Genomic DNA, 12,680 nt, shown 5'->3' on the forward strand with positions numbered 1-12,680 from the left:
AATCACAATTAGGACATTTGATCTACATAAAAAAAATCAGTCATTCTACACTATGTAACTTACGATAAATGGTGTCCACTAAATGGTGTAACTAACGTAAGTTTAAAGCTACATCGGTAGAAAAGTAAATAATAGCTGATTGGTTTTAAACAGCACATTACTTTCTAAGGAATATCTAGCAGTTTTAAATATTTACTGTGATATCCAGAGCACTAGGAGTACAAATGCCATGCATGTGATTTAACGTTAGTTACAGCTGGACACCAAAGTGGCATTAGTTACAATGTGCACTTTGTATAATACGATAGTTAATATCTACAAGTGACAGCTTCCCATTGGAATATTGGTGTTAATTAGTTAACATGGGTCCCTATGGTATTATGGAGAACAACAATTTAATATCAGTTTTGGGCTCAATAATAATATAAAGTTATGTAAATGAAGGCCTCTGTGGTGTCCACATGTAACTTTTGATACAGAGATTGTCAAAAGAGGTCCATATAAGATCGTCACAGGAATACAATTTTTAATGGATGAATTTCCCTCTGAGGTCCTTACTGTGAGACACTGTTGTCATAACGTTTTCAATTGATCTGCTATTAAAATGGTTTAACAGCTAAATCTCTCATTTTATTTAACGTTAGTTACGGTGTCCACTTGTTAAATTTGCAACAAAATATTATATATAAAAAAAAATCGTCTAAATTTTACATTTTCAGCAATGAATAGCTTATATTGCAATAAAGAAACTATAATTATCTCCATTTCTGCCAATTATGGTCTGGTTACAAGCAGGAAGTGGACACCATGTAACTAATGTTAACTTTCTCCCTATCACCAACATAAAGCTGCTAATAAAGGAAAGATGCTTTAAAACTTATCTTCTCATTATTCTTTTCTATTGAAGGAAGGCCGGTCGAGCATTATGAAAGGGAAACAAAATAAATACAACCAACTTTATTTTTGATCCCCATGTCCCTATTTTGTTCACCAGTATTGTGTCCTTGCACGTACATGTATTTCACAATCATTTAACTGAACAATAAAAATGTGTAATCCGGTAACAGCATTATGATGGAAAATATGTCCATAAATGATAAATCACAGTGACAGACAAACCTATTTAGGTCAATATTTTGTGTGGCCGCCTTTTGCAGCAATTACAACTCGGCAACTTGCAGGCATAGTGTCAACATCATTCTGAATCTCAAAACTTATGTCATTGCAGCACCTCTAAAGTTCATTGTGCCAATCACACCTGCACCACCTTTTATGTTCTTTTGAATAAGAACGTTGATTTCGGGCGCAATTCAAAATATGACTGGGCAAATTTTAAATAACCTTATGTACTAATGCCGTCACACAATGTTTACCGCAATGCATTGTAGGATTGAGTGGGGGTCGCCGCACTGCGATCGCCATAGAAAACATGTAGTATTGTGTATTTTGGGGCTGGATTATTTTAATTTGCCCCACGAAAGCTATCAAAAATGACCCTCAAAAGTGATAAACCTTTACTCAATTAATGTAAACTGTATTTCACGATGATTCTATGAAAAATAATGGAGAATTTAGGTATGCACAAAACCTGTCATGATGGCCATATATTGCACGGTATAATAGCACGCGTGACTGTATGCACTGTGTACAGTGGGCAACCGATACACTTGATGAGTTTCGGAAAAACACGCTGCTTCAAGTGCAAGCGGTACAACCGGTACAACCTCGATAAATAGTTAAACCAAAAATATACATCAAAATGGAAAAGTTTAACCACAGAAAATACATACACAAAAAAGACAGATGACCCAAGTTCTTTGAATCAAATGGCAGAATTTTTTTTCTCCATCAATCTCAGTCCAACTTGGACTCAAACCACCTCGGACCCAAGCCAACTCGGACCCATGCCAACTCGGACCCACTACCAACTCGGACCCATGCCAACTCGGACCCATAACCAACTCAGACCAACGGCCAACTCGGATCCATGCATGACCAACTCAGACCCATCGTGAGGACATGTTTCCAATCATTCGACATTCAAGTTGGCCCACTTACATGTGTTACAGTGATGCTGTTTAGTGTAACATATAAATCAAGCACAGATCTTCATAGCAAAATATAATCGGAAAGTATGAACGTTGAAATATATACACTTTCAAACACAACATTATTAATATTAGACACATACACTGTAATACTGCATAAAACTAATGTCAATGAATAAAATATAAGAAAAAAAAAGTGAAATCTAAGGCCAAAAAAAAAAAGTCTCCGGTTTCTGGTATGCGCGCGCGTTGCCGTAGCCATGCGCGTCGGCAAAATGAAAAAGTTTTATTTTCAATGAAAGATGATGTCTCAAAACCGCCAAACTCACTGGTTTGACTGGAATTCTGCTGCTGCACAATTTTAACGTGTTTTTAGATTGGGTTATGGTCGAGAATAAGCTTTATGTGGCCTCTCTGGACTCCCATACATTTGCACTAAGTTTAGTCAGGCACCATTTGCAGTCATCAGCCGACATTTGAAGCAAAAAAATCAGGTAAAAAAAAAAAAAAAACGCGTCGCCGCACCACTTTTTGGGCAAGCTCCATACCAGAAACCGGAGACTTTTTTTTGGGGCCTAAACGTTCACGGATCAAAATGATAATCAACTTCGAAATACAAAAATAAAACCACAAAGTCAGCATATTGTAAATATGAAATTACTGGCCTAAATGGGTAAAAATATTAATACCTATTAAATTACAGTAGTATTAAATAACTCATATAGTGGTATAAATGAAACGTGCCATTTCCAAGTGCCAAAAAATAATTAAACTTACAAAGCATTTGATTAAAAATATCCATAAACACCATTGCATACACTTTAAGAAAAATGAAGGTCCATATGAATTTATTTTCAAAAGTTATATCAAAAAAGTATAAAAAAGTTTTAACAAATCCGTTAAAAGAACAAAAAATACAAGTAAGCATGTGAATTGACAAAATAATCAATTACATTATTGGCCTAAATAGTTATTTCAACTTCCTTGTACATCCAAAAAATAAATAATTTTGTAATATCCTACTTGGATGTGGGCAGGTTACCGTTCGTTTTACATAAAAAATGACAACTTTGTCGGTTACCATTCATCATAGTGATCGTACATCAAATTCCCCCAAGTGTGGTTGGGCTCTACGAACGAATACTTACCTGTAGAGAAATCTACTTATTTGCATATTCCCTATACCGGCAGGTATTTTCCGCTAAGAGTTTTATACAATAGCACCCTCTGGCGCCCTACCCATAAAACCCCGCGGCATACGTGCCTCTTGAGCGTCCTCTTTTCTCAAGCGTTAAGTCGGAATACAAAATGTACTCATGGCATCGAGAAGAGTGGGGTAGGGGGATGGATGCTCTACAGGTAAGTATTCGTTCGTAGACCCCAACCACACTTCTGTGGGGGGGGGGGGGAGTCTACTTCACTCAACTTACCTGTAGAGCAATCTACTTATGCATAGACTAGCACCGTCAAGGTGGTGGGTCATGCGAGATGCTACTGTTTAATCACAGGGGCACGAAATATGGAAACATAACCCCAGATGGCTCCCACTGTTCCACCTGAAGGTGGGCAGGGTAAAACAACCAAGAGATCTGCATGTTAAGGATATTAATTAAACTTACATGCCAACCGAGACATCTGCCTTTGTTATAGAGAAACCCCTCAGTAGACTGTATCCCACCGGAACATAATGTACGTAATGTGCCCGGTGTTACAAAAAGATAATAAAATGCAAAGCATTATGACACAATACAGTCGAATCCTGAAAAGAAGAGTACTGTTTATACAAGACACTTCTTATAACAAGCTCAAAAAGACTTCAAGTCCCAAGTCTTTGTACAAGGTAACTGTAATAACAAGGTAACTGGTAAAAACCAAGGACCTTGTTATAAAGGTGTTTGACTGTACATTTATACACAATAAAATATGTAAAGGTAAATAGTCAGAACGAGGAGACTCACCAATTCTAGGGAAGTCCTTGGCAGGAGAGGGTCCTGTGGACATGATGAGGCTCGGCTCGCCCTCCGCAGCACTGCTCTCCCTGCTCTGCCCTCCGTCTGGAGAACGTCTTTCAAGTAGCACTCGGTGAAGGTGTTGGGGGTCTTCCAACATGCTGCCTGCGTGATGTCCTTTACAGAAACACCCTTAACCCTAAAGGGGCCGGGTTATTTTGACCATCTCTCAGCCGGGGGGGGGGGGCGGATTCCGCCCCCCCCTAAGATCTCGGCCATCGAGTGACGAAAAATTTTGAAACTCCACACATGCATAGAGCAACTCTTCCTAAACATGCCCAAGAAATTTCATGACTATAGGTCAAAGGGTTTTGGAATTATGGCTAATTAATTATTCATATGTATGAATGGCAATTCTGCTCGATGTACATGATGTATATGCGAAAATTCAGTTTTCACGGCGCGTAGCGCCGGAAAATTTTTCGCTACGGGCCAACCCGTGGTCCGATTTTTATGTTTTTGGTATCAAAAGATGCGCAAAGCTCGAGGCTAAAAAGTCACAACAGCTTGGGTCGCGAAAAAAATTTTTTTAGAAGCTATCGCGGAAAATGTTGAGGGGGGGGCGGATTCCGCCCCCCCCGGCCCTTTTAGGGTTAAAGAAGGCCCAGGAAGTGGAAGCTGCCCTGACCTCATGCGCATGGACTGATCCAACGGACTCTATTTTTGGTGCATCCACCGCCGATTTGATGGCCGTAACCAACCAGCGGGCAATCGTGTCACGTGAAACAAGCCGGTATGGCTGAGCTGTTGTTATAAACAGTTGCGAATGGCCCATTCGGAGCGTTTTTGTTCTATCAACCTACCATTTCAGGGCCCTGACCAGACACCAAAGCTTGTCGCGAGAAACAGACGAGAAGGATTTAATGTCCGGTACAAAAAGGTCGGGAGGTGAAAAGTATTCCAACTGATTTTTAGTCAGAAAAACCTGCTTCAAGAACCAGGCATACAACTCCTGGTTCCCACCGGATGTGACCTAACTCCAAAGTAAGCGAATGCAGTTCACTACGTCACATAGACGTTGCCACTGCTAATAGCGATGCAACTTTAATGGACTGTTGTAACAAGGTTGAGCTGCCCATTGGTTGAAATGGGGGTCTCGATGAGGTCATTAAGACGGTAAAGAGATCCCATGCTGGTAATAGTCTACACGTCTGGGGACGTGAAGCAAACATCCACCTGAGGAGTTGGCAGAGAATCTGATTATCTAACACAGAGGAATCATCCAAAAAGCCTCCATGAATATCTGCTATAGTAGAACGATAATTCTTTATGGTGGCCGTAGTAAGGTCACTTTCAAAGAGGTATACAAGGAAGTCTGCAACCTCCCATACAGAAGTATCGGAGGGATGCAGAGATCGGGTTTTACACCATTTGTAAAAATGGCGTAATCTACTGTCATAAATTGTCCTGGTAGACGCTCGCTGGTTGCAGGCTGCAATGGCCGCAGCTCGTTCAGAAAGGCCTGCTATGTGGAGGGACTGTGTGATAGTACCCAGCACGTCAGGTGAAGATCCCCCAGAGCTGGGTGAAGAAAACCCGAGCTAGGTTGGAACAGGATGTCTGCTCTCTGCGGAAGAATCACCAGACTGTGAACCAAGAGTTTGATGAGTCTTGGGAACCATGGCTGGCGGGCCAAAAGGGGCTATAAGGAGGACCTTTCAGTCCTCCTGCTCCAACTCGGTCAGTACCCGAGGTATGAGGGAGAACGGGGGAAAGGCGTAGGTAAGTGGCCTGTCCCACCGTATCGCCAGTGCATCTGTCTGCCATTCATAGGGGTCGTTGTTCCTCACGCAGTAAACCGGTAATTGATGGTTGCACCGAGTGGCAAACAGGTCGACATGGGGCCGGTCGATCAATAGGAAGAGCAAGTGGACAATCTGCTGGAAGAGCGTCCATTCCGTTGGGACGACCCTACTCCTGGAGAGAGCGTCGGCTGTGACGTTCTCACCTGGGAGATGAATTGCCGTGAGTGTTGCATTGTGGTGTATACACCAATGGAGGAGTTTCCATGTGAGCGCACACAGCTGGACACATCGCGTGCCCCCTTGGCATTGATGTAGGCTACTACTGTTGCATTGTCGCATCAAATGCAGACTACCTGGCTCATCACTGATGTTTGAAAACGTTGGAGAGCATTGGTGACTGCCAGCATCTCCAGTACGTTTATGAGCTTTGAGTACTTTTCAGGGCCCCACCGACCCGCCACTTGGCGCGGGTGGAGGGTGGCCCCCCAGCCAGAAGGTGATGCGTCTGTTGTGATGGTCACTGACGGTTTGGGATTGTTAAAAGCACGCCCCTCCGTGAGGTTGGCACTGTTGAGCCACCAACAGAGGTGTGGTACCAGCCAAGGTGTGGTTGGCACCAGATGATGTATGTAGTGACGACTGGGACGATAGAATGACAGCAAGCTGTTGGATGGGGCACATCCTTAGCCTGAAAAAATACACAACGTCTACCATACTGGCCATCAGGCCGATCAACCTGAGCCAAGCTTGCGCTGGGGGCCACGGTCATCGGGAGAAACAGAGATACACACTGCTGAAGGTTCCTAAGCTGTTCCACAATTCATTCTTGAGGTCGAGTGACGCTCCCAGAAAGATTGGAAACTGGGACAGCGTGGGTGGGACTTCTCGGTGTTGATGATAAACTTGAGATCCGACGCAAGATGCCATGTCAGTTTGAGTGCCGCTGACGTGGCCGCCTGAGATTGACCCACGATGATCCAGTCGTCGAGGTACATGAAGATCATCACCCCGTGTTTCTGTCAGGCGGAGGTTTCAAAGGCCGACACGCATGCGAACTGGTCAAGCACGGTTGCATAGACCATGGTCAAGGCAATGAAGGGCCGCAGACTGCATGTCCGCTGGTATCGGCGATTCGTCCTCATAGCCTATTAAGGCCAAATATTCCGTGAGGAGAAGCAAGAAAGAAGTTGAACGCAAGCCAAATCGGGAAGCCGAGTCCATCTTCTTCAAAGTATCCTCAAGCTTGCCCCTTGTCTTGTCCACAAAGGGCCGCTTGGATAACGAATTCCCCTCATCGGCTGCCAGCTTATCTTTTGCTGCGTCGGGTAGGGTAGGCATGGTGAAATAATTTACCAAATCTTCATGTGGGAAACGATAGCAATCCCGTTCCCGCCTGAGAAATGGACACCATTTGTCCGATGACATAATGTTGTCGATGTGTTCCACACACACTTGATCCAACGGATCTCTCTTTTACGCTTTTTGCTGATGACACCACCCTTCTGCACACCGGTCCCAATCTCCAGTCTCTTGTCAATTCTGTAAATGCGGAGCTTAATAAACTTTCTTCTTGGTTCAGGGCAAATAAGCTTTCCTTAAATCATGGCAAAACGAAGTACATGATTTTTTTTAAATCTGGCTCTTTCTCCAATCCGTACTCTATTATAATCGATAATGTTCTCATCTCTAGAGTTTTCTCCACCAAATTTTAAGGTGTCACATTTGAATTGCTTACTTTATTTATATTTAGTTTATTTGATTCACTACTATGTGTCAGAAAGCACAGAAATAAAATCAAAAATCAAAATCAATTAAAAACGGAAGCATGGGGAACACTTTGTCACTGTAAGATGTGGAGCCCGTCCTACGCTTGAGAGATTTATGATTGGGCGGAGGGAGCTCATCAGTGGAGGGTAATTTAGGGAACCGTATCATGTTCCTCAGCACTAAACTGAGTTCCCTTTCGGCGATGGACAGCTGCTGTAATTGGTCTGGATCTTCGTCATCATCGGATGAATCAGCCGATTGTGAGGGACGTGTAGACTGCGGTGAACAAGAGCCGTCTGGAGGGGCAAGTTGTACAGAACCATGCTGCAGTGGTAGGACAACTCCCTCGGAGACAATAGACATCGATGGGTGAATACTAAACACAATAGCCTGTGCAACAACCCACTCCGACAACCAGTGCTTTTCAGCACTGTGTCGGGAGGGCACGGGTGACTGAGTCCACAGGAGCGTGGCGGTTAGTCCCCTCGGGCTGCCTAGCGCTTGGGGAAGGGCCGAGGGCTATAGCAGCACTCGTACCCGAGCCAAGCCTGCACTGTCGGCCCTTTTTAGGCTTCGCTCCGGCACAGGAGGTTTGATTTGGAAGAACCTTGCCGGGGTGTGCCTTTTGTTTGGGTGTTCCGCTTGACTTGACTGGAAGAGGAGACCGAGGTCCCTTTAACTGGTCAGCAGAACTGCCAACGCCCCCAGCCGGCAATGGTTGAGGGTGCTGCACGAGGGACTGCTGCAGCGGTAACGATTCAGCGTTAATGGCAGAGTCCCCCGAGAACTAGGTCCATCCCGTGGAAGAGGAATTCCCCCCCCCCCCTTTGTGACAGGCCAGTTCTCTCCAAACGCTTCAAAGTCATGAACTAATCATTCAAAAAGACGAAACTATACTCTATAATACACTACATTTTGGAGTGTGGCACCTTAAACAAATAGTTTCAAATTAAATCTGGCCCCCCCCCCCCCACAGAATGGTGGTCCGATTCTACTAGCAAATACTTACCCGTAGAGTATTACTACATAAGCATAATTCCCTAGAGGGCGCCAGCCATACGCTCAGATTTATTATCCACAGTACCTTGCAGCCTGTCCGCCATACTTCCTCTTTTCCCGAGCGTACGGTACGTGAATGAACGCGTACTTGAGAGTGGAGAGGCGGGTGGGCACTCTATGGCCGGGTAAGTATTCGCTAATAGAATCGGCCCACACTTCTGTGGGGGGGGGGGGGGGTTTCTACTGCGCTACCCGTAGAGTATTACTACATATGCACCGTTTTAGGTAGGTGGGTTCGCATACGACATGAGAGTGTACAATGTGTAAGGCGGGCTGCGAGGGAGCGTGTGCCCAAAGCCAACAAGATTAAACCCACTAAAGTAAACAAGAGGAATCGGCTGTTGCCATAATGGAGTAAGCCGTCACTGGTCGGTACTGCGGGGTACCAGCAGAGAAGGAACTGGATCCGGTTGCGCCGCTGGGGCAGTAGGGAGGGCTGCCGAACAGTTCTGCTGTCGGCTTGCAGCACGTCCCTCAAATAACAGGAGATGAATGTGTTGGAGGATTTCCAACATGCCGTTTGCATGATATCTGCAAGGAGCACTCCTTTGAAAAAGTGAGCCCAAGAGGTCGCCACACTGCAAACTCCATGGGCCTGTACTCTGTTCAGGATAGGTTCTGTACAGACTTCAGCATTACGGAAGCAAAATGTGTGGTCGCTGGTCGCATTAAGCAGGTGGCCGTTTGTTATATCCAAGGTGTGTAAATGGGTTATAAATCCAGTACTGAGAGAGAGCAATTCAGATTCGAGGTAACACTTTATTCGTACAATTCCAACATGGCGCAGCCCACACATTTCTACTCCAGAGGGCGCTATGCAAATAGACTGTGAACACAACATTCTCCCCTCTCAAAAATGAGGAAACTGTATGAGTAATTACAGGAGCAATTAGCTTACATTCTGAAACCATACTTGGATCACTTTGCAAAGAATCAAAATATAATAATGAGGAATCAGAGACATTGGAATGTTTGGAATGTTCAACAGATCAAATTAGGAAAATCACAGTTCAATTACTTAAACACATACACTTGTGTGTTTTAACTGGCACATGGAATGAACAGAACTTCACAATTTACATATGGTAATCTTTAACCCAAGTAGGCTGTCTAATTTGTCTCTTAGGACGGCTCTGTGGTTTGGGTGTAGCTGGTTGTCTTGGAGTCGTAGGCATTTGGTTTGGCAGTTTATGAGTCATGGTAAGGTGTGTTGCATTCCATGTTCGGCCATCTTCAAGCTGGTAAGTAGATGGACCCTTGGACTGTGTGATGCGTTGAGGAGGTCCATAGCGATTTGAACCCTTATGCACATGTCTAGGATTCTTAACACGTACATAGTCTCCTGTTTGGAAACGCGGATGTACTGCACCACGCTTCTGGTCTGTGTATCGCTTGTACTTTGTCTGAGTACTGCGAACGCGATCACGAATATCAGCTGGTTCTTCTTGGCTGATCTCTGTAGGGCGAATGTTCAGGGTAGTTGTCATTCGGCGACTGTGCAAGAGTTCTGCTGGCGATTTACCTGTAGTTGCATGAGCGGTGGATCTGTATGCTGTCAGTAACTCAAGCGTTGCAGTTTTCCAAGGTCGGTGTTCGCGAGTTGCGATTTGGAGAGTTTGTTTGAGAACGCGATTAAATCGCTCGACGAGTCCGTTTGCCTGCGGATGGTAAAGTGAAGTGCGGATGTGCTTAATTCCTCGCTGGATCAAATAAGACTCGAACTCTGTGGAGACGAACTGGCTCCCATTGTCAGAAACCAACTCGTTAGGCAACCCTTCCCTCGCAAAAATAGAATCAAGCATGGAGCAGACGGAATGTGAAGTGGCATCAGCGGCAAACGCGACTTCCGGCCACTTACTGTAGTAGTCCATCAAGACGATTGCAAATCGGCAGTTTTGTGGACCATGCTCAAAGGGACCACAAATGTCAATGGCAATCTTTTGCCATGGATGAGCTGGAAGAGGTACTGGTTGCAATGGTGGAGTGCGAATGTATGCTGTCTTGTCACTGACTTGACAAGCTGCGCAGTGACGAACTTGGTGTTCTATCTGTTTGTCCATACCTGGCCACCAATAGCAGTCACGAAGTCGTTGCTTGGTTCGTACAATTCCCTGATGTCCTTGGTGCGCAATGGTAATCAGGCTAGACTGTAGAGCAGTAGGTATGACAAAACGGTCACCTCGCAGAATACAGTCATCAGCAACTGAAAGTTCATCCTGGAGGTGGAAGTAGGGTTGTAGTTCAGTTGTAATGTGCTGTTTAGCAGGCCAACCGGATGTGATGTATTCCGACACGGACTTAAGGATTGTATCTGTCCTTGTAGCACTTTGGAGGTCAGCTTTGGTGATAGCGGAAGCATCAACAAGTAGTGCTGAAATCCACTGGACGATGATTTCATCATCAGTATGTTCGGTTGCGTGCACTGTAGTAGGCAGTGGCAGTCTAGATAGAGCGTCAGCCACTCTATTGTGCGCACCAGCACGAAATTCGACAGTGTAGTTGAAATTCAGCAGACGAGCAGCCCACCTGGCGATCCGCATTGGTTTGTGGCCAGTGCCACGTGTGGACAGCAATGTAGTTAGAGCTTGATGATCAGTTCGAAGTGTAAACTGACGGCCCCATAAGTACTTGTACCATTTCTCACATGCCCACACGCATGCAAGTGCTTCCCGTTCGCTGACTGAATATTTGCGTTCCGTAGTTGTAAGAGAGCGAGAAGCGAACGCGATAGGAACTTCGTGATTGTTCTTAATCTGTGCGAGTACCGCACCGATGCCGTAAGCTGAAGCATCAGTAGATACGATGGTAGGAAGATCAGGGTCAAACAGCGCAAGTGTAGTAGCATTGGAAATGTGCTGTTTGAGTAACTCGAAGCACGATTGAGCAGCCTCAGACCAAATGAACTGAGTGTCCTTGCGAAGGAGTGCGCGGAGTGGTTCAACCATGGTTGCGTAATTTGGCACAAATCTGGCGTAGTATGACGCAAGTCCCATGAAGGATCGGAGTGTAGATGGATCGGTAGGTTTTGGAGCATTTAGTAGAGCCTCTACGTGTGTTGGATCTGGAGTAAGGCCTTCGGACGAAACGGTATGGCCCAAGAAGCGGAGGTTTGACAAATTGAAGTGGCATTTGTCATAGTTCAGCGTGACACCTAGTTCTGTAAGGCGGTTCAGCACTGCGGAGAGATTGGCATCATGGTCCTTTTGATCGCGACCGAAAATGACAATGTCGTCTAGGTAACATTGTACTCCAGCAAGACCACTTAGAGCACACGACATGAGTTTTTGGAAAGCCGACGGTGCAGATGCCAATCCAAAACAGACGCGCTTGAAGCGGAACAAACCAACATGTGTAATGAAGGCTGTGAGATCACGCGAATCTTCATGTAGTAGGAGTTGATGGTACGCGGAATTCATGTCAAGGGAGCTGAAAACACTGGCTCCATGGAGTTCCCCTAGGAGTTCTTGAATGTTTGGAAGTGGATACTTATCAACAATGACTGCTTTGTTGACTTCGCGGAGATCCACACAAAGTCTCACCTTTCCGGATTTCTTGTATGCGACCACCAGTGGTGACACCCATTCACTGGCGTCGATACGCTCAATGATGTCTGCGTCTTCGAGACGTTTCAGTTCATTTGCCACTTCGTCGCGTACCGAGAATGGCAAATTTCGGAGTTTTTGCTGCATTGGAGGGACGGATGGGCGTACTTTGACTTTGTGTACGTAGTTTTTTGCAAGTCCAACTTTCCCATTGAAGAGCTCGGGGTATTGTTTGCGCATGTCCATTGAAGTTTGGTCGGATGGAGTAGTTGCAGTCGGAGCTGGAGGAGTTGACGATGAGGGTTTCGAGTCGTTCCCATTCACGAGCATGACCTTACCACCTGTGATTGTAATATCCAGGCGTCGGATCAAGTCTAGTCCCATGATAGCGATGCCAGACTGTACAACGAAAATGTGCGCAGGAACACAACGCTCAGGATTACTCGCAAGACGAACAGTGGTGTGGAATGTACCCAGTACTGTAATCGGTTCGTGCAGGTAAGTAGTGAG

At 45.2% G+C, this 12,680-nt stretch overlaps 1 protein-coding gene across 2 annotated transcripts in view; it reads right to left on the reverse strand.

The window, feature by feature from the left end:
• The window catches only part of LOC119722623 (vesicle-fusing ATPase-like), a 236,076-nt gene that overhangs the window by 193,203 nt on the left and 30,193 nt on the right, over positions 1-12,680 (reverse strand). The gene's annotated exons all lie outside the window — the stretch shown is intronic.

Source organism: Patiria miniata, unplaced genomic scaffold (assembly GCF_015706575.1).
Source record: "Patiria miniata isolate m_02_andy unplaced genomic scaffold, ASM1570657v1 HiC_scaffold_16, whole genome shotgun sequence".
Taxonomy (NCBI): domain Eukaryota; kingdom Metazoa; phylum Echinodermata; class Asteroidea; order Valvatida; family Asterinidae; genus Patiria; species Patiria miniata.